General features: G+C 37.5%; 1 long non-coding RNA gene across 10 annotated transcripts in view; it reads left to right on the forward strand.

Moving 5' to 3' along the window:
• The window catches only part of LOC118971023 (uncharacterized), a 64,594-nt gene that overhangs the window by 6,204 nt on the left and 35,316 nt on the right, over positions 1–23,074 (forward strand). For 8 of the 10 annotated variants that reach the window (XR_012128380.1, XR_012128382.1, XR_012128383.1 and 5 more), the window contains exons 2-4: positions 1,832–2,009; positions 8,511–8,664; positions 8,762–8,823. This is a non-coding gene — a long non-coding RNA (uncharacterized lncRNA). Of the gene's footprint in view, positions 1–1,831; positions 2,010–8,510; positions 8,665–8,761; positions 8,824–20,988; positions 21,042–23,074 lie in introns of all 10 variants that reach the window. The other 2 variants (XR_012128377.1, XR_012128378.1) reach the window with 2 other exon arrangements.

Below are 23,074 nucleotides of genomic sequence, written 5' to 3' on the forward strand. Positions count from 1 at the left end.
TTCTCTTTATACTATTATTTATCTTGGAACCAGGAATAAAAAAGCAGATATATATGATTAAAACACTATTTTCTTTTCATTGTACCATGAGGTCTTCCTTTGAGCTTGAAAAAAAGAAGTGAAATTTTAAAAGAATAGCTGTTTTTATCAGTCACTATTCATCTACAAAGCTGAGTCAATCACCGACACTATCAGTAAAATATTCCATGATGTTTGTGGGCTAGATCCATATGTTTTTGGAAACATTGGTAAACAGGCGATGGCTTTGTCTCATTTATCTTTAGGGCTAATTGTTAGGGACTTACCTTGCTGAATCCCTCCGTTTGAACAGTCACTTCCTCTTGTCTCAGCTGGCTCTTGGATGTCTACTGCTGTCTGGTATTATTTTTAAGATGAGAGTGTGGGAAGAAAAGAGGAAATGTGTCTGCATATTGCACCAACCTCTGATTCTAGGGAACTTTTCTTCTGAATTTTGAGATGTACTCTACCAGGGGTTTAAGTTTCTTTGCATACTAATCCCAGTTTGAGCACTGTCTAGTGGCCTTGTCCTGAATGAATATTCAGAATAACCAAAAATCAAATAAACTTTAATTCAAAGACTGAAAGCCTTGAAAATAAGATCTGGAAAAACCCTTAACCAAAGCTCCTAATCTTGAGAGCTGCCAGTGTTTTTTTTTTTAAACCTAATAAAGCAGGTGGGGAGTTGGGAGTCCAGACTTCTAATCTTTATTCTGTCACTTGCTGAATGGACTTGAGCAAGACACTTAAATGCCCTGGACTATGTTTTGTCTACACATAAAGTGAAGGAATTGAAGTGGGGTATCCCTAAGTTTGCTTCTGCTGTTCATTCTCATTCCCCACTGCCAGAGCAGCCCTAGACCAAACTAGAGGGTTGCCTGAATTGGTCTTATGGCTCTTCACATTCTTTTTCTCCCCTGAGCACTCTACCCAGTAGATACTTATTTTTATCTTGGTGCACAAAAGTCTTAGGATCTGATTCTGGCTTCCTTTGTTCCAGTTCTCAAACGTAATCTCTTATTCCAAAACTATTCATATTTACAGTCTCCTAAGGCCTTTCTCTTCTGTATGGAAATGACCTATTAATCCATGCTAATCAATTAATGGGTTACTTCTTCTTAGTAACACACCTGTATTCCAACAAGGAGTTCCAATAAACAATATATTTATTCCAAAGAAGTGATCCAAAAAGTGGAAATTTCAGGCACTCTTGTTGGGCCAGTGGGCAAAGCTGCAGGTGGGAGTCAGTACAAGGGTCTTCTCAGAAGTCACTGGAAAGCAACCACTTGATCTGTCTTTCTGAGCCGAACATAAATGTATTTTGTTCCTGATCTCCTTGTAGAGACTGAATGACTTTGACATCCTTTTTCCTATTTGTAAAGCCCAATATGATTTTTTTTAAACCAAGAGTTTATATGCCTTGAAGGGGAGACACGAGGACCAAAGCTTTCTGTTAATTCAGACCTAAAGTCCTGTTAGATGTCAGCTGATTCCCATGGCCCTGTTAAGAAGTAGAGCCTAAGAGATCTGGCGTCTTTCTTAATTTTAAGATCCTTAAGCTCTAGTTGTTTCTGATGGGGACGTTCTTTTCCTGAAGAGAATTTTGAATTCTCTGTGGTCAGTGCTTGGCCATTAGAATTCTTCTTATGCTCCACAGTGACTTGCACAGGCTGGAGACATAGAATTGCTTAATAAATACTTGCTAACATATCATCTTTCTGGAAAAGAGACTAAGGCAGTTGTACATTTATTACCTCATTTTTCTGGGATAAAGCAGCCTTATATCCACAACATCAGAGTCTTTATTTTGCAGAGAGAAGAAAACAAAGAAATTTAAATAACTTGTCTTATTTCACAACTGGAGAGTGTAACACAGTTCCATTTGAAGCTGAATTTTGACAAGTAACTAAAACAGGAAACACAGAAAGGATCATGTCTCCTGTGACTGCTCTGCTGGTCCTTCTGCTCTGATGAGCAGTTTTGAGCAAAAGGTGAGAGAAGAGGAATGCCTGAGAATGTGGGCAGGTTTCATAGGTGTTGGAACCAGACAGATTCTAGATACGCCAGATGCTGGTAAATAGAAGAGAGAAAATGGCAGGGCTTTGTTGTGATAGATGCCATCCAGGGTCTTATCTGCTTACCTAAGAAACCATTTTTGTGTGTCACCAACTCTGATTTTGAGTTGGAAGACTCAGAGTCATGCCCCAGATCTGCCACTTAGTAGCTGACAGCTTTTTGGCAAGGTGTGTGGTAAAACTCCAAAGCTTTTCCAGTTGCCTGGAGGACCCTACCTTATGAGGCTCCGGCTGCCTCTACCCATCCCCATGGTCACCATACTGTTTCCCCTGACACCAAGCATATTCCTGTCTCAGGGCCTTTGTGCTTGCTACCCCCTCTCCTTGCAATGCTCTTCCTTTCGAAGGCTGCATGGCTGATCTGTCACTTCACTGAGCTCTTACTCATGCCACCTTATCAGTGGCATTGGGCTTTCCTGATAGTCCAATCTAAAGTATTCTCTGTGTTATTATATGTAAAACAAGAATAATAACCCTACTTTCCTACCCATGAAGAGTTCATATATGTGAAATACTTTTATAAACCTTAAGGTACTATACAAATAAGGATTTTGGTTTTGGTTGTTTTTATAACTCTGAGAGAGATCTGCAAGAAATTTACCTAGGGCTTTACATTTAAATATCAATTCAATTTTTTTTCTAAATTGGACTGACCTCTTAAGAAACTTCTTGTTGATTTGTTTCTTCACATTTTAGGGATTGCAGTTATGATGTATATATGTTGACTAATAGTGATGACCAGATTTTATATATATATATATATATATAATCATTGTGCTTCTCTGGATATATATATGTGTGTGTGCCTGTGTGTGAGTGTGTATGTGTGTATTCATTGGTTCTATTTTTCATTTTCCTTAGTCTTTAATTCAAGCAATCAAATTCAGATTCTAGCAATCTTTGAGTACAAGAGGATTTTTCTAGTTTAATAATGGTAAATCAGAAGAACTCTTTTTAGGTAGAAGATGATAAGTTTGACTTCAGACACAGCAACTTTAATGTGCTGGTGTAACTTCCATGTGAATAACCTCTAATGTTGGATGTTAGCAACTGGTGGGGCAGGAAGAAGTTAGCAAAGTGTTATTGATTAGGTTTCATGTGAATAGAGATATTAGGGTTAAATGTGAAAACTGTCTGTTCCCCTGAGCAAGTTCAATATTAAAACACTGGCTTCAAATAACACTATAGTGCTAAATATTTACTATGTGCTAGACATAATGTTTTGTGTTTTTCATGCATTATTTCATTTAATTCTTAAAACTCCCCTGCGAGTAGGTGCTGACATTATTCCCATTTTTAGCTGAAGTGACCAAGGTTTAATGAGATCAATTAATTTGCAGAAGCTCTCAGAGCTACTGAGAGTAGGGGCTGGCATTCAAACCAAGGCTCATCTAATTTGACAGCCAAAGATTTTAATCACTATATTAGATTGTATTATATGTCATTTATGCCATAAAAATTAAACATACATTCTCAGGTGGAAGGCTGCCCCCTCGTAATGAATTGCGTGACACACCCATGAAGTCCCAGAAATGGCTCCAGTTTTAGTTACTTGGCTCTCTCAGACTACAGTCCAATGTGAAATCCAGAGAGAGATTTCCCGTTTCCTACGTACTCGTTGGGTATTCATGACATGTCCTTCAGAAGACACTATCCCTCTTTGCTTAAAGTGCCAGTGCAATTGCATATGACACAGGCTTTTGTGTAGAGCTCACTTTTATCTCTGCAAGTATTCGGTATATATTATATGAGTTTTGTATCTCCTTGAAATAAATATAATGTGCATATTATAACTAAACTGAAATATAGTTCCTGGCATGAAAGCAAATAACAATGAATGAAACTTAGTATGATTTGCCAATAATTGTGCTCCTCTGTGCCTGTCTTATGCCCTTTCCTCATTTTATTCCAAGCAGGTCAAACACAGAGTAAACAGCCATGCTAAATCTTACTAAATAATTCAATTCGGCACTTGCAGATGTTTGTGGAGTATGTATATTAAAGATGATGGTAACTTACTAGGGAGGAGAAAGACCAGAGAGCTTCCAAATATTCAGGGAATGAGTTTAGACATGCATTTATATTCTTTGCTTTGATTCTTTTAAACAGGTAGTTTCTTTCAAGCTTTTGTGAGTGTTTTATGAGAGGATTTGGCAAACGACCCTTTTTTTCATTTTCTCTATGAGATATTTAGGGAAGAGCTACCATACCAAAGACTTCAGCAGCAGGGGAGATAGAGTGGGTAGGCAATGGCACTGGGAGTTCACACACACACACACACACACACACACACACACACACACACACCAGGAGGGGCTAGAGAAGAGAGAGATTGAAGGAGTAGTGTTAGAAATCCTTACAGACCAGCAGCAATAGGCAAGGCAAATAGCTGGTAGCCGCCTTTGCATTTGGTTAGGATCTATGGTCAAATCTCCAGTTCTTGACAGCTAGGACTGCTGGGGATAAAGCAATTTAGAGTCAATAGGTAGATTATCATAACTGAGATGGAGACCCAGGCAGAAGTACAATTTTCTGAATGAAGACAGAGGGCAAGCCTAAGACCTATGGGTGCTGAATTCCCAATAGTTAGCAGGAGTGGGTTGAGCTTCTCATGTCGTCTGGTAGGACTAGTACAGACCAATGAGACCACTTCTGCAGGTGGGGTCAAATAAACCCAGGCACAGAGAATGATCTTTTACTCTGTGGATTGCACTTGCTGCACCTTCAGTGAACAAACCATACACAATGATATAGGCCCGGACTAGCAATGCAACTGATTGATACTGGGCAGCAGAGCAATTCAGTGAGAGTAGCTGAGTTAATAATATATACAAATGAATAAATATTTATCCAACTCATAATTATCTTTATTAGTTAGGGTCCTAATAAGAAATAGAAAAAAAAAAAAAAAGAAATAGAGAGTATGTTCAAACGGGGTAGGGGAATGAAATTTATATTAATAGATTATTGACAAGGGTGTAGGCAGGGAAGGAAATCCACCCACAGGATGATGAAGCATTACTAGTAACAATGGGGAGCATCACCATCCTTGGGCCTAAACGGATGGACATTGAGAACAGAGACCACCTACACCCGCATAGCTTGGTATGCACTAATGTGACCCTGCTATTTCAGGCCACTCATGCTGAGGAAGATGAAGTTTCAAATAACTTCATTGCCTGTTTCAGGAACTTCCTGAAAGTGCCTTCATCCCAGTGCCATACTACTTAACATCCTCATTTGCATAAATAACCCTTTTCAGGATAACAGCTCAGCCCAGCTTATCAAGTAATTGCTTATTCTTTGACTCACCTGGAGACCCTGTTTTGGTGCATGCACCAATTCTTAACTATTTTGTCACAAGCTTTGCCCAATCCTAAACAAGCCCTCACATTCAAAAATCCTCCTTAAACCAGACCTGCAGAACCTCTTATACATCCTGACTTTGCTCTCTTTCCTGTAAGTACCTGCTAAGACTGTGTTCAAGGTAGCAGTCTTTACTCCTGTAATGAGCAAAACACTCAGTTTTGCTTATCAACTTTTCTGATTATCAGCTTTATTTTTTTATGCTTATCAAAATTATTTTGGTAATATTTTCAGGGGCCAGCATTTGGCAAAGTCATTGTAAGAAACTAAGACAAAACTGTGGCTGTTGGACATGGCCGCCCAACAGGAGCTTTGGCCTCCACAGTAGGGGAGGCAGCCTTTATTAGCTAGGTCAGGGGAAAGCCCAGGAATAAATACCCAGTGTCACTGGTTCTCTCCCTCTGGTCTCCTGCTGATATTTCCCCTTGGTCACATCCAAGTGGAAACCAGAGGTCAAGGAAGCTCTGGATGCAGCCCCTAGATTCAGAGCAGGGTAACAAAAGTTGAGACACAGATCTGGAAAAAAAAAAAAAAGGAGACTGCCCAGCACACTATGACAAGAAAGAAAAATCAACACAGACCTGAAAATGGTGTAAACTGAATCCTTAAAAATTTCAGTCTCAAAAACTGGCCTGGAAAAACCGCACTTTCTAGAAATACACTGAAGTAACATTTAAGAACTGATTTTAAGTTCTAAAATAACTTGAAAATCATGTACAGTAAAAATGACCCTGGAAAAAATCTCTAAATTGTATGTAAATATAGAGCACAGTGAATCCTGGTAGGGAGCCCTGTACAGTAGTATTTATGCATACCTAGATAATACATGCAATATGCAATTTCATAGAAGGACCATAATCAGCAAGTAAATAATGCACGTATTTTCCAACACTTCCAAAATTTTGAGGAAATTCCAAATTGCCAGATCTAGTATTATCATTATTCTTTACATCTGATTTTAACAATTCTTCCAATTTGGTCAGTGTTTCTCTAAGGCTTTCTAGTAATTTTTTTAAGTAAAAACTTTATTTTGCCATAATTTCCAATTTAAAAACAACACTCCTGTACACAGATTCACTAATTTTGAATATTTTTCTACATTTGCTTTTTATTTTCTCACTGTGCATCCACACACACACACACACACACATGCACACACATACACACAAACACCTTTTTGCTGAATCATTTGAGAGTCAATTGCATACATCATGATTTTTTTATCATTAATATTTCAGTGTGTATTTCCCAAGAACAAGGGTATTTTCTTATATAACCACAATCTAATTACCAAATTCAGGAAATTTAATATTGCTACACTGATTTTTTATAATGTATAATACACTTCCACATACATCAACTATCCCAGTAATATCATTCGTAGCCATTTTTCTTCCAGTACAGAATCAAGTCCAGGATCACATATTGCACTTAGTTTTCACATTACTTTAGTCTTATTTAATTTCGAATGGTTCCTTACCCTATTTTGTCTTTCCTGTCCTTGATAATTGTGAAGATTACAGGCCCGTTATTTAGAGACTGTCCTCCATTTTGGTTCACCTAGTGTTCCCTCACAATGTGATCTTGGTTATGTTTTGGGTCAGGATTGCTAAATAAGTGATGTTATATCTTTCTTATGCTGTCACACTTGCAAGCTTATTATGTCTGCCCTTTATTCGTGTTATTTTTTTTTTTTTTACCACTTGGTTAAGGTGTTTTGCTTCTCCACTGTAATTTATAGTTTTTGTAAATCAGAGATTATATTAATAGTCGGTTTCTCCTCCCCCCATGTCAAGTTAATTCCTTAATTTCTTTTTGGAGGAATCACTACTTGAATCTATCCTATTGAGTATAAAACTTTTTAATGTTTGGAAATCCCTTAGGGGCAGATTTGGGAAATGACTGAAACTCTTATTTTTATTTTAATTTTTAGCCAAGCTCATTGAATTCATGTAAATTAAATGTATGTAAGAGGGTCTGTTCAAGTTCTATTATAATAACCATAAAAGAAAAGTCCTATGGGTAGAAGCCATAATCAGTCACATTTGATATGGACAAACTGATTGACCAATAAATCAGATGTTCAGTGTATGGATTACACACAAATGATCCTGATGAATATAATTTCAATAAAATAAACAAAAATATTTTAACTGTGCTTAACAGAAAATTCAATAATAAATTAAACTGGCCTAATGATATTAGCTCTGTGAAGTGCTTGCTTGACAAAAATTTTCAGTGGTGTTATAATTCTGAATTAAATGTTTGCATTCATAAAGATGGAACCCAGATGTCCATGGCATCAAAAACTTGTAGTCAAAAATTGTAGAGTGAGGCAGTATAGGTAGGTGTTCAGTGCATGGATGCTGGAACCTGGGCTTGAGGATTCACATTTAATCACTTCAGTCTGTTACCTAGATGTGACCATGAGCAAGTTGTTTAAACAGGAATAATAATGCTGTGGTAATTTATAAACTGAATAAAGTCCTGAGCATAGGACACTAGATGTCATCTTTAAAATGTTTACATTATATATCTCAGTTGAGGTTTCATCCCTGGAAATGCCATTTTAAAACCATTCTTACTATTATAACTACCCGGTTGTCAGTTTTAATGCCAATGACATGCTGTGAGTTTAAACCACATTATCTCATTTAATCCTAGTAACAACTTTATGACAGGGAGATTATTACTAGTCTCCTCTTATTAAGAAAAAAACAGATCTTGACAATCTTTAAGATTTGCTCAAGTTCATGGACCTATGAAGAGTCAGAATCAAAATTTGAACCCCAGTATGAAAGGCCAAGTACTGATCCGCTACATCACACTGCTTTTTGGGAATATGCCCCCTTGTCTGTGGGATTGTGGTGATTTCACTTTGCCTTGACTTGGTTTGTAATAGATTGATGGTTCTTTAGATTTGGTGTTGCAGTAGATGATATTTCTTTGCCAGCTTTATTACTCAGAGTTCTAGAAGGAAAGGAGATGCTGTACATATAATAATAATTTAAGAAAATATAATAAAGAGGCTCTGTATTAATGTACTGGCAGGATTAAAGAATTCAAGAAAGGAGGGCAAAGCCCTCAAAAACTGGCAAGGCCAAAAAGGCTACTGCTGGAACCGGGAAGGAGCTGCAGCGACATGACAGGGGCCTCCCGAGATGCTCCCTCAGAGGAACTCACCTACTGCTAAGCTGCTGACCAGGTACAAGAGAGTGGGGGTAATAATACCCCAGCCTCTCTCTCTCTCTCCCCACTGACTGATCTCATGTCTGTGCTTCCTACTGGCCAAATCCAACCAGACGCCGGCGGGCAAGGGAGCCCAGGGACCCAGCAGGCGGAGGTCATTCTCCCTGGGCACAAGGTAAGGCTGACATGGGTGGATAGTAAACTTAAAGGCAAAAATGGAGACTGTCACACTAAGCACACCTAATACAGTATTCTAAATTATGATCACTTGGCATGATATTAATAAAGAAAATGGGGCAATTCAAGCAAAAAAAGATAAAACAATACATAAATGACAAATAGCATACTCTTCTGTGTGTAGGAGGGGAAAAAAGACTTCATTAAAAGAGAACATCCTGAAGTTACAGCACTTGTGTAAGTGCATGGCATGTAAAATGATCAAATGTGATCAGAAATCTTCTCCAAGTTACTTATATGTTAAACCTATCCTTTGATCAGTGGCTTCAATTACAGTTTAAAGAGTTGAGCAAACATGGCAAATGTGCTGCATTGCTTTTAAACTGACTCCCTATCTCTATCTTGGTGCCATTAGAGTTTACCAGGCTGGTGTGCCTGCAGTTCTCGTTTCAAACGGCTCCCAGCCGCAGGAGACCCTCACGATGTTTCTTTGGACACCCTGTTTGCTGTACTGCATGTCATCTTCAGAGGAATCACACTGTCACCCATTCTCCTCTTGTGTCCTGTCTTCTTGCACTTCTGTGTAAGGAAACCTAAGCCATGATCCAGCTTGGCAGAAGTTGATTTAGGTGAAGGAAATTGAATACGAGTATTAACAAATATTACTCCCTTACTCGCTTGGAAGATACCTTCAGTTTGGTGTGGTGTCTGCTACCCTTCTTTTTAGTATCCTACTTCTGAAGACCACTTCTGAATTGAGACTTTTCTGCTCTTGCCTCGCAGCACATAGGGAAACAAATGCTGCCTTGGTCATGTCCCAACAGGCCGTGAGGCTGAGCCTAATCCACAGGTAGGAGAGAGCTGAAAACTGAATTCTATGAATGATTCTCGGAGCTCCATCTTATCACATCTCAAGCAAAGTGCTACAGTTTAAGGACCATGAAATCCTTTCAAGCAATGCCTTCAACTTATGTTATATATGAAACTGGGGGGCAATTCCAAAGAACAATGGGAATTTATGAATTTGAATATTAAAATAAAAGAAAAAGATGCTGCTAAAGCTGAGTTGAGGGAAGAAAAAGAAAGGCCCGGGTTTTTTTCTTTCTATTATGATCTATTTTGTCAAAATTCCCTATTTTCAGTTCCTCTTATTTTAATTTTTCCAAAGATTGAAGCACTTTGTTTAGGGCAAAAAATATGAATTCATGGGTAATTACTTAACTACGAAATGCAAATCAATAGCAACTTCCTTCTGCAAGAACTTTTAGGTCTGAAATGTTTAGCATATGCTATTTGTTCTAAAAATGTGGTTTTAATTGGTGATAGCTTGTAGTTATGATATTTACATATCAAAGCACTATACAATAACCCTTCATTTATCTCAGGGCACAACCAACTAGCATTTTTTACATGCATTCTCTATCTGTGATAAAGAGTTAATAAGAAAGTAAACAAATCACATCAGAATAGCTGAAAAAAGGACAGTTTCTAGTATAAGTTAATACATAATAATAATATATATTTAACCTAAATGTCCTGTTTTCTCTTCATCAGTGTCTAATGCGAATTGATATGTGTAATTCAGAAGAACTTTAAGTGGCTTTTGAATGAAAAAGCTAAGATTATTTTGTGTTTGATCTTGCTTTGGTGTGGTATTCTGATAATTTTTCAGGACAAGAAAACAAAAATTCTGAGTCAGGAAAATCAAATTTTTTAGTATTTGCTTTAATTATTAAAGGAACAAAAATTATGCTGGAAATTGACCATTAGTTCATGATCCTAAATATAGCCCTTATTAGCTATTTAGCATTGAGCAAATAATTTATGGAGTGGTTGTTTTGTCTTTCCAGATTCTTCTACACAGAGATCCTTTTCTGTGCTGACTCTTTGCCAGTGGTTCCCCCCATGTTTTTATAAGATTCTGCTCCTCTGACAATAGTTGACTCAGGTCCAACATAACCAAGGAAGGTCCTCGCCTAGGATTTGGTTTGGCCCAGCGAGTATCTCAGCATCCCAGTGGTTGAAGCTCTACGATGTATAACTTATGAACTCTCAGTAGTTGAGGTTTCCCACTTCTGAGGAGTGCTGGTTTACAATGAGAGGAAATAAAGTCATGGGACAGAGAAAAACAAAGGCAGAAACAACCCCGGTGAGGTTCCTGTCTCTGGTCTCAGGTGTCCCTCATCTCCCTTTGCTTCCTTGCACCTCCAGGGTCTGTGTGGTTCAACCCTTACTTGACTTTTGCTTTCTCAAGTTGGGTTTTATCCTGATCAGTTCTGGTTAGAATATAAACCTTTCACTTTCATGAGCTACACCAAAGTTTTGTAGGTAATTTTGTGTCCATAATTTTATTCTATTTTTTAAAAAGATGACTCTCAAAACTGTATAACTTTGATGCTTCCTTAAACCTGGACTCACTTTTGATCCTAATTAATACAACTTAACTTATCTGGTTTTCAGTTAACTCCTTTGTAAAAGTTAGGAAGTCAATCTTCAATGTCACTAAAATTCTGTGACTTTGGTACTATATAAAGTGTAACTTCCCTTCATGTTCCATTCATTTTTACAACCACTGGGAAAGGTTCCTTTTGTGCAAACTTGCACTGAGACTGTACCGAGGTGCCATTGATTAGTAACAGGAAGGATTTTGAGGAGGAAGTAGCCACGAGCACTGGAAACTTGAGGGGATTTCAGGTAAAATTCTACCTTTCATTACCCCTCTGGAACAGACAAAGGGTCTCAATATTAAAGGGACAATTGCCGAAATGGAAATTCTAGGTATTATACATTGGGGATTTTTTTTCATGAAAATATCATAATTCTTCCCTAGTGATTAGATGATACTTGGAAGTTTTGTGGTCTAGTATTTGCTTCTTGGCTTTACATTTTTCCATTTTATTCATATATTAAATTGTAACAGCTTTCAGATGTATTACATATACTGTAAACACTTTACTATCAAAAGCTTTTATTATCTAGAGATGAAAATTTTTATCACTGTTTTTTGTTGCTACATCCAGCTCAGCTCTGTGACACTAAATCCTTGTCATATGGTTCTGATTGCTTCTTATATTCCTACCTTTTTTTAGTGCAGAAAGCACCTCAACATTTTTTGGTTCTGAAGGTTATTACAGTTTTTCTGTTGATATTATTATGGCTTCAGTCTCTTTCAGGGAGAAAGTTAAAGTCACAAGGTGGTCATCAGCAAAAGGATTTTTAACTTTAAAGAATCTACAACATTTGATATATGGGATAATAAAATGCAGCTTTAATTAGATGTGATTTCTTTATTTTCATTGCTATGTCTAGTATCAAAATTACAAGACAAGTACTGTATTCAGAATGGGGACTTAACTAAGGCCAATTATATATATATATATATATATATATATATATATATATATATATATATATATATATGAAATTATCTAAGGTTAAGATGAACTAATAGAATTGGTTATTAAGAATCTAAAGTCAGTGGAGGAAAATGTCTGCCTAACCCTAAAAGCTATGATTGGGACTTAGAAGGGCTGGAGAGGAACCAGTGAAGAGTTGTTCATATTCAGAAATGAAAAAGATCCACAAGCATAGCACAGGCAGTAATGGAGGCCCAACCAGTTGCATATGTGGCTTTGTGGAGGTGGGGAGAGCAAATTGTAACCCAAAGATCTTGCAGCACATGTAACATAGAGAACCTAATTGACAGTAGAGCAAAATAGCAATTTGACATACAATAGATGGAGGGCCAAGAAGAAAGCATTCTGACTTCCAGAAGAGAGAAACCTGTGGGGAGGTGTGAGGTCCTGGTGGCCTGGGCTAGCTCAGGATCTCAGCAGAAGGAAGACTAGGATTAAGCAACCAGAAGCTAGTCTTGAACCTCCTTGCTAATCATTCTTCAAATCTGCACATTTAATCATATTCCTTCCCAGTGTAAACATTTTAATGACTTCCATTGCCCTAATTCCTTAGCACAATCCCAAGAAATCTTTCTCAAACTGAGTTATACCATCCTCACCAGCCTCACTGCCCATGCTCTATATTCCAATACACCCAGATATTACAATTACAAAAGAAAAACTCTATGCATATATTTTTGCATAGGTTATTACCTCTATCTGTAAGACTTTACCTTGAAAATCTTACTTGTCCTTCAAGTCTTAACTCAAATGGTACTTCCTTTATGAGGTTTACCTCATGCAAACTTCCAGTCATGTTGGTCCTTACTGTCCTTGTGTATTCTCAAATTATGGTAATATTGCACATGATGAAATTATTTTACATGGTTGTCCTTCTGTATGAGAAATATCATCTCGTGGCTAAATTTCATGTATTATTTATTAACCTTAATCTTTAATTTTGTGCCTGGCCCCTACTGGACTGTCAATACTAATTAAATGAATAATAAGACAGGTTTTCAGTGAATGAATGTGTACATCAGGTGGAGGATTGAGAGAAAATAAAGAAAATAAGATATAGTTATAGAAAATAGAGGAGAAAATCACAATGTACCCAACATTAGCAAGGACTTCTGCAAAGTTCTTGAGTGTGACCCTCCATAACTTCCTTCAAGCTAGAAAGAGGATTATTTTCAGATGCAGAAGCAGAGTTAAACTTATTTATGTATCTGGAATTAAGTAATAGCAAAGGCATAGGTTAGAAGGATATAAAAAGAGAAAATTAAGTCTAATAAGCCAGCTCTCAGAAATGCAAGCTTCCATGACTTGAAGAAGCAGCATATAGTAAAAAGAACTCAGGCTTTGGAGTTATAATGAACTTGGTTTACGGTCATTTACAAGATGTTGAACAAGATACTTTAATTCTCTGATCTTCAGTTTCCCAAATTCTAAATAGGAATAATGATACTAATGAGAAAGGGTTTGTGAAAATTAATTAAAATCATAAAGGGCAAATGTGATAGATAGCATGGGCTTCAGAAATGTTTGTTCTCTCCTTATATGCCAACTTACAACTACTTACTGGCTCCTTTCTGACCTTCCAGAATTATTTTGAGAAAAAGTCAAGTCATAGATAAAAATACACATCAAAAGTGGTATACAAAACAAAATATTAAATATTAAATATCAGCTACTAAGAATGGTAATATCTCATAGATAATGTCAAACACTGAATATATTTGCAATGTTAGCCATGAATGTACATGAATATATACACAAATATAAGCTGTTATGCTAATTTAGAAGTGTGTGGGTGATAACTTCAATAACATGGATAAAGTTAAATGATGATACATTAATATCTAAATAAGGGATTTATTATGGTGGCTTCACCTTACACAGTTGTGGGGTATCACGTGAGGCATTTTCTTCTGGGTCGGGTGGTGGCGACAGAAATCCCCGGGTGGGCAGCTGAGAAGGAGGAAGGATGTGAAGCCGACCAGAGCTCATGAGGACAGGCTAAAGTCTGTGACGGTCTCTCCTGCCTTTACAATGGCACCACTGATGATGGGGGTATCCTGCAGGGGACGCTACTGCCCGTCATCATGGTACTAAATCTGCACATGGCACAGGAGTGGAAGAAGCCAAATGAGGATCTGGCAGGAGCTGTGGGGAGGGGGGGGCGGGGGATGCTACGTCACGGTGGTCAACCCGCAGCAGCAACAATGTTGCATGCCACAAGGAGCCTCATTGCCCGCTTTGGCCTTCTGAATACAAAATGAATGTGGCTCATACTTCGTATAAACCAGAAACTATGCAGGAAAGGGAATTCTAAGAAATTTAGTTCCAGTTTAACTAAACTGACATAATAAAAATCCACCACATTCTGAATGATTGTGTAAAATTCTGTCTCTGTACCTTTCACTTTTCTTAAGCTCACTTGTTCTTACCTACATCCTTGGGATAAAAATCCTCTGTCCAGATCTCTGTACTCTCCTTGCCAAAATTGAGCTCTATTTGCTATTCAGTAGATAAATAAGTTCAACTCATTGTATCAATTTTCCAGTGCAATGTCTAAGTTTTATTTGTTTGATAATGAGTTCCAAGAACTAGTGATCACACTCAGCCAACACTGCCTGGCAGGAACCTGTTTAAAATGAATTCTGGTTTAGTGGTTTTTCCGTGTTACCCTGAAGAGCAGCCCTTGCTTTTTTTCCTCATTTCTCTTGCAGCGAAGTCTTTTCTTTCACAAATGTAGACAGATCTACATTATACTGAAAACCTGAAATGGGTTACTGAGGTATCCTGGTATTGCAAAAATGAATTTATTGTTTAAAATAGAAGTAGTTTGTCCTGGTTCAACTTTGAAGAGGAATATGGAAAGCGATGCCATTAGCAAAGATTTACTCATTTGTACATTGTATATAGATGTACTAAGTCTTTGCTTTTTAAATCTGGCTTTCATATGGAGATTATAAAGTGCTTCATCAGGTGTGCAGACACAGTTTGAAAGCTTAAACTTGACTAATACACCACAAGGCTATTTTCCCCTTCTTTCTACTTCCACGTGATAGAAGCAGGAGTTGAACACACAAAAACTCGAACATTAAGGGAGCAGAGGCTGTGAAAAGTTGATGAGATGGCGGGCCAAGGAGAAGGCAGATCCACGCCTTAAAATCACCACAGAGCACATGTCTAGGCCAGGTGAATGCTGTGGCTTCCTACAGAGTCAAAACGATTGGGCAGCTGTTGGAGGGAGGTTGGGACACACCTCTGCAGGCTTATTAGAAGCTCCTCTAGCAGGAGGAGAAAAGACAGCAGTTGGTCCATGAAGCTCTGGAATAGGGAGATGCAGAACAGTCCAGATGCAGCATGTGGGAAACTCTGGGTCTTGGAGAAGGAAAGTGAGGCCAGGCCAGAGCTTGCAGAGGGAAGGGGTCAGGGAGCAGTTGTAGCCACCAATGTCCCCAAAGGATGTCTGGCTCATCTCCATAGAGTCACCTCCCCTCGCACACAAACCACTTCACCATCATCAAGGCAAAGCCTGAGGAGGTGAACTGTATGTACCTGTCTCACCCAGGTCATCTACAGGCTAATCTTTGCACTCTCAATTCACCTTAATAGTCATTTTGTTCAGACCTCAACTCTACAGAGACTCTTTGGTCAGCATTCAGAGAAACATGAGAGATATATTATATAGTGTGACAGGCAATTTCATTGCAATACTGGTAATAGAGTTTATTTCCAAAATTGCATTGTGGATACTGCCATTTATAAAATGAAAACAGTAGTCTCTTCTGAGATGACTCATTCTACAAATGTTTATTGAGCACCTACTATGTGTAAATGCTAAGGAGATATAGAGGAGAAAAATCTTTTCATCCTATGGCATTTATGTTCTAGTCACCTTGTCACCTGTCAGTCCTTTCTCCTATTCCCAAAATAGTGAATCCAAACCCATTTGAACTTTACAGCTCTCTTTGCCTCACATCCTTCCCTCTTAATAGATGACTTTGTAAACCACTTAACAAAGAAAATGGAGGAAGCAGGCCAGTTTTCTCCCCACCTTCCCTCTAGAGTAGAATCCAGCCTCACTCCCTTTCTTTCTAACTCAGACATCCAGCAGTAATTTGGGGACTTCCCCAGGGCTTCGGAAGTCATGGATTAAGGACCATGACTAAGTCTACTGTGGGCATTTGTCCACAGAACTGAAAGGGAGCCAGCATTTTGCTTAATCTAAGAAGGTCTTCATTTCCTGACATACTCTAAAGCTTTAGCATGCCCTCAAAGCATCCACTGCATTTTGTTAATTTATTTTGATGAATTTTAAAGAAGACAACATCCTCTCTTACTCAGGGTACAAGATTGCTTTTTAGAACAAACCTTTTATTGTTAGTTAACAAGTACTATATTAAGAGGAAGATAGGATTATAAATACTGGTGCCATAAAGAAAAGGAGTGTCCCTGAAAACTCTCTTTTTTTCCTGAGTCACAGAGATGCCAAGATTTAAGAACATGGTACAAAACAGTCCCTTAGTAAATACTAGCTACCTGATATATAATGATGAGGTCGAAATATGACAGGCTTTGGAACAATAGTCCTTGGTTTGAATTTCAGCTCTGCTACTGAGTAGCTATGTGTCTTTGTAAAAGCTTTTTGGTATCTGTAAAACCAAGTTTTACCACTTGTGAAGTAAAGATAAAGATGTAGCCCTGTCAGGGTTATTGCAAAAAGTAGATGAGATTACATACTCAGCATATCCAGCACCTCGCATGGGGGCAATGGCAACTGGTTCAATACAAAAGGCTGGTTTTCTTTAGAATTTGTGTTTCTTTTCTTCTACCTCCCCCCACCCACCTCATCTCATTTGTTTTGTTCATAAATCTGCAATTGAGATACGATTGATGGCTGGTGGATCCCAGAAGAACTAACCAAATACAAATGTTCCTAAACTGTTAATCCATTTAGAGGTGGTATTTCAATAATTTTTTTGTTGTGTTGAGAGGTGGAGCTTACCTGTTTGACACACATGTGAGTAATAGAAACCTAATGAGCCTTTTCTCATCAGAAAGCTGTCTCTACCTCAAAACAAAATGTATTCGTGAAAAGCCAAATGTTGGCCAAACTTTGAGATCATCAGGTAGTAACAGGAATTCTAATTAGAACCTTAAGCGTTTGGTTCCTTTTTCTACCCAGGGAAACAGAGACTGGACTAGAAACACTGATGGAGAAACTTGTGTCTTCACATTAATTTAGATATATTCAATGCTTTTGATTAATTAGGAGGTTTGTGCTTCTACTTGAACTTGTTAATTCATTTGTTGGAATCTGATCTGTCTTCCACAGTGAAGAGAAATAGGATCACTTGCAAGGGATACAACAGAGACTTGAGCCCCACATTTGTTTTAAACTCTGGTGGTACAGTGTTCTGCAACTGAACTCCCCATCTTTATTTCCTAGAGCTGGCTTGCTATTTACCAACCTAATGCTGATTAGGGAGGAAGATGAAAATAAGGAATGGAAAATATTCTCAGAGGAACCTGAAAAAGGAAATTCTGTTTTGATATATGCTACTGTTAATGACTATTTTCAGTTGATGAGGTACCACTGTTTACTTATCTGCAATACTTCAGGGATAGGATCTGGAGGAGGGGCTCTCCATCCCCCCTTACTTCAGAGCATACTACTTCTACCAACAGTTCATATTCATTTGTACTTAGAGAAGGGTTGTTATTAAATAATAATGATGATAATAATCCTTAGACCCATCTCGTTCTTTTCCTGGGATTTATCCATTCCTAAATGGGTGGGTGTGGGGTGGCAGGAGAGGAGAACACAACTTCTCAAGAAAGTTGGCCTTCAATATTGAATCAGTTGCAAGGTGAGAATAAGGAATGAGGTAAATATACTCACAAATAAATTCAAATTTACAATTTTTTTGAGTGTTTACTTATTTACTATCTGCCAGGCACTTAATTAGATATCAGATATAAAAAGATAAATAAGTTAACATTTTTGTTCTTATGCATCACAGCATTCAACTGGAGAAAAGGACAGTTTGTCCCAGACACTTAGAGCTATATCTTAGGTCAGATTTCCCAGAAGCACAACCTACGATGGAGGTCGTTGTGCAAGTAATTCATTGATGGAGTGTTTCCAGAAGAAACCTAGAAGGAAGTGGGGGAAGCAAATTAGGATAGGGAAGAAGCCAAGCAGAGATGTAGGTTCAGCTAAATCTGGCCTCAGGCTGATTTCCAGGGACGCTCTGGAGTATGAAGAATACCACTGACTCGTCCCACCTTGAGTCACGAAGCTGTGCCTGTATGCTCTTGAATCATCCAGTCAGTTAATGAGGGCTTTCCTCCTAGGCATTTCTGGGCTCCTATTGGCCCAAGACAATTCTCTGGAGAAAGATAAATATGGACCATTAACAGCCAAGACTTACAGTAGCTCAGAGATAAGGGCGTTGGCTCAGTAAAGGTGGCCAGGGTAAGGCAGAAGCTTCCACTGGGTACAAAAATGAATATAGCATGGCTTTGCACCCAGGTAGGTCAGTCTCATTGTGTTGAGTAACACTAAAGAAACAGCTACAACACAGTGTGACAAGTACAATCTAAGAATTTGTCCAAGCAGGTGTGCACAAAAGAATGATTATCTAAGTACATGTTCACTGGCACTTTGTCTCATTGTACAAAATACTGGAGATGTTTTTTTAAATAGCTTTTTTTTCTGGTGGTAAAGATCATGGTCATGGGAGTCCCTTCAGAGAAGGCAATAACCAAGGTAGATTTACAAGTAATTGACTTTTAAAATATAGTACAGGTGAATGGGGATTTATTAAGAGTGCAGTGTCTAATCTAACTAAATTAGACTCAATTTTAGTGAGAACTCTTTTTCAACTCTATTGACATTCTATCCCATAATGGCATATAAGCACTTACATAAAGATAATAAAATATGTAATATTATATCACAATATATATAATATTTAATTATATTAAATTTTAAAATAATATATGATATATTAATTAACTATATATTATTATATTATATTAACTGAGACTTTAAGAAATGAATAAGATCAGATTTTAAGGAAGCAGGCCACTTGCAATCCAATGATAAAAGCCTTTCCACTATAGAAACCACATGGTGACAGTATTCTCTTTGAGAACTAGAAGGAAGCTATCAGCATGCATGAATCTAATGCTACCAAATATGAGTCAAGATTTGTTGAAAGATATAGATACACTTTGCTTTAATAATGGACTTGGCCTGTCAAGTTAAATGATTGAGGTGTATTTTCATGAAACATTTTCCAAAGGTAGTATATGATATCCAGTGATATTTTCATTTAATGATACATTGTTTGATTTGATCCATCTTGGAAGTAATGTTGGCTCTGAGCTGGTAGAACCTCCAGTAAAAATAGACTTAACCCAGAACATGGAACATCTCTAATTAGCAACAGGTTTTCAGTTCTTATCATGTACTCCTCCAGAGCTTATTTAGTCCCAGTGGTAATAAATAAAAGTTATGTTTCAGTGTACTTATCTGATGCCCTGCCTACTCAAATATCCATACTTTAAGAACACAACAGAATTAAGTGAGATTTCTTATATGTGTGCCTTAGTATCAGTTTCTCTGGTTTCCATAGTCATTTTAAATCCTAAAATATAGTGCTTGGCTTAGAGTTTGACAAACTGGCAGGCCATTCATTTAATTGTGTTCATTATTTATTACTTGAGATTTTCATATTTCATATCCTTTTTTAATATTCTTTCCAATATCTTCCTAGAATTTTCTTCTAATTTGTAACCTGAAAATGTGTATTTCATACAAAAAAAAAAGAAAAGAAACTTTCTGTGATCTCCACAATTAAATTACCTTCTATATTTGCTTATTTTACTTTCCGTGTGAATGAACACTTTTAAAAATTGCTTATATATCTGACATTCTATTTAAGAGACAAAGTTACGTTGTCTTAAGTGTGGCATCCATTCCTCCATATTTGATAGCTTGGGTGGCAGATGATCACAGACAGAATTTCTTATGATGAGAGAATAAAGGACACACAAATAGACACTCAAAACACCAACACACACACTCATGGGTAAATGACTCTAGGACAAAAGGCTTGGTTGAGGTAATACTTGGAGCTTGCCAGCAATAGACTTTTACAAAGGCTTCTGGAACAAAGCTACACTAGGAACTATTGGCAATTTATGTCTCTGTGAATTTTATTTTTATTTATTCTTTCCTGAGACAAGGGAATACAAGAGGTCTTATTACATATAACAAGGACAGACAGGCACAGGAAAATCAATCATTTTATTTGCATAATTTATTTCCTTTTATTTGCATGCTTTCCCTAGGGGTAAGTGAGTAGTTTACACTTTGGGAGCTATGCCTCTCAAGGTTGTGTCTCTGTAAGCAAAGTGGAAAGTTTGCAGTAAGCATCTGGGTAATTTATGAGAGAGGGTAGAAAGAATTCCTGCAAGGGCATTCTCTCTTAGCCAAATTGGCTAAGAAAACTCTGATTAACCTTCTTGGGTATCTGTTCATGTCTATTTCACTGACAATACTTAGACCCAATAATTCCTCTGTGGTTGCAATTAAATCAGAATAGGTCTTGCATTGGCCTGTTTCTCTTTTATATCTTAATATTTTGGTTTTGAACGGGAGAAAGCAAGAATTTGGGGGCACTTTCATCTCTTATGGTCAGTAACATTGTCCTATGTTGGTTACCCCAGTTTGTTTTTTCCTTTAGGGTGCATGGCAGCTTTTAAAGTTTTCTGGTGACAGCACTTCGATTTTCCTTTAGTGAGTGTCTCCTCTTTCACTCTCCGGCCACGTGGTTTGGATAAGACAGTGCTCCCTCCTCATCCCGTCACCCATTCTGGACCCTTGAGGAGGTTACCTGACCCAGCTGATCACCAAAACACCCCATCCACATCACCAGGATGGGAGCCAGATCCAAACTGGGCCAAGCCACAGTATTCCTGTCTTTGAAACCAGGCAATTCAATTGATACTTTTGTAGGAAGACAGAGGGAATATCTCTTTTCTCTTGGTTTTAATTAATAAGTAATTATAAAATGAAGAGACATTTTCTCATTCTCATTCTATTATTAAAAATATAACATTAGGAGCCATGCTCACTATGTTTGGTTCATCAACTAATACAATTTCCACAATAATTCTCTGAGAGGTACTTCTATTATCCTCACATGTGAGAAGCTGAATCTTAGACATATGAAGTAGTTTTTTGAAGGTCAAATGTTAATACATAAATGGCAGTCTGGCTGGACTCTACTAGTCTCACCCAAAATTCATGTTCTTAACCACCACATGTCATCTATGGGCATTGTAGTGAGCTGAAGGAAGGCCTACATTTAACATTTGTACAAACATCAAAATGAAATGTATATTTGGAACAGAGGAATGAATTGGGGGAAAGTCCACCCTAGAGAATCAGAGTGACCTTAGTCTCCCAGTTAGTAGAGGTCAAAATCTTCACATCTTGAGTAGTGGTGGGACAGAGGTGGGCAACATTCAATTGAGCTGAATCTTAGCTGCATACCTGTCAAGTTAAATCTACAACTCGAGGCAGCCTGGGAGCATCAAATCACCTTCAGTGTGAGTGCCATATTCTAGAGTATTCTTAAATGTGCCAAGAATAAGTAATGAGCTTGGCTTGGTGCCCTGCTGTTTCATGTGTTTGTTCATTCATTCATTCATCTATTCAGTCATTCATCCTTTCACTTTTTATTGAGCACCTGCTAAATGCCAGGTATTAGATACCTAGAATATATTAAGGTTTCTGCTCTCAAGCAACTCCTAATCTAGAACAAGAGATAGTTGAGTTAAAAAGAAACTATAATGAAGCAATAAATGTTCAATAATTTTAGTCCGAAAAAAAGATAAAAGAAATTATATTAGAGTGGATTTGGTGATTGGCCCTGTACTAGAATATACAGCTGAGTAAAGGAAGATGTCTCTAATATTTATTTTTATTAATTTTATTTATTTAATTATGGATACATTTAATTTTTGGAAATATTCCCAGATGCCCTTCCCTGCTGGGGAACCCAACAGTTTTTTAAGTAGTAGCCTTTCCCTCTTAAGCTGACAGGAAGCCATCTGAATTCTTCAGTACCTCTGCTAGAGGCTACATCTAAAGGATTTTATGCTGAAGTACTGTGATATATTTGGGAAAAATACAAGGAATCAAGGCTCCAATTCAACTTAATTGATTACTAGGTATATAATACTGTGTGAATTATTTGATATTGCTAGGTCTAAGTTTCTTTAACTATAACATGGGGATGTATATACAAAATTTAGATGAACTTATAAACATGAAGCGCACCTCAGGTAAGAATTCACTCTCAACAAATGTTAGTTTTTTTCCCTTCCATGGTTTCTCAGTTTGTCTTCTCACTTATCAAATTGGAGTAACAATATTTGTAGGACTGATGATTCAGTGGGAGAACATATATTAAAAAATGTTTGGCTTCTTAGATGTCTAATAAATGTCGAATTCCCCTGCCTTTCCTCTTGCATTCTTAAAAATGTAAGTGGCCTCCTACCTTTATTGGCAAAAGTATTCCTCTGGTGAATTCTAAGAAAAAACATCCTACATGCTTAAATAATTGCATTCTTGACTCAGGGCCAGTTACAGCTCCCCACTTTGCCTGGAAAGACACAATAAAAACTTAAAGACAAAGTAGGAAGCAGATCACAGGGACATATGTATGATGCGTGATATATAATGGAACTAGTTAAAACTTTAGGTAGGATTTTATTTATATTTGTATATATCCTCAGTAGGCTTGATCAGTATTATCCTGATCT

This window comes from Manis javanica, chromosome 2 (assembly GCF_040802235.1).
Source record: "Manis javanica isolate MJ-LG chromosome 2, MJ_LKY, whole genome shotgun sequence".
Taxonomy (NCBI): Eukaryota; Metazoa; Chordata; class Mammalia; order Pholidota; family Manidae; genus Manis; species Manis javanica.